The following is a 535-nucleotide window of genomic DNA, read 5'->3' as shown; positions in this document are numbered from 1 at the left end:
CAACACAGAGACAGAGGACAGGGACACCCGGCGGAATTTTGCATGGCACCTGAACAATCCCGGAAATTAAACGTCGTGGATATAGACTTGTTCCATTGCAACTCCATCAGATGTTGGTGTATTTGTGTTAAGACATGAAATGAAAACCCATATTGTCGATTTGTCGATGTGTAAATGTTTTTTTCTCACCACTGCTGTTGTTCCCTGTTACACATGAGCTGGGTAAAGTGCCTGCATTGTTCTTTCTAAAGAGTTGATGAAAAATGACGAGCTGTTTGGACCCTTTCTAGTGTGTACTTGATTCTTAGACCATGTGCTCTGTTTATTAAAAGACATTTGACAGTTATTTTCTAACTGCATTCAGGTGTCTTCTTAGCCAACAGGTGGATCTAAAAGCAAAATGGTGGCCTCTCCCAAAATCCTGAAAATCGTTTAGAAAAATGACCCTGATCTAAAATGAAAACAGATTCAGCATCTGCATAGCCTTTTATTGTTCGTATTCAAAAGGTTTTCTGAAACGCGCGCGCCTGGGAAC

The sequence above is a fragment of the Etheostoma spectabile genome, chromosome 21 (assembly GCF_008692095.1).
Source record: "Etheostoma spectabile isolate EspeVRDwgs_2016 chromosome 21, UIUC_Espe_1.0, whole genome shotgun sequence".
NCBI lineage: Eukaryota > Metazoa > Chordata > Actinopteri > Perciformes > Percidae > Etheostoma > Etheostoma spectabile.
The sequence above is the reverse complement of the archived record's forward strand: the minus strand, read 5'-3'. Positions refer to the sequence as shown.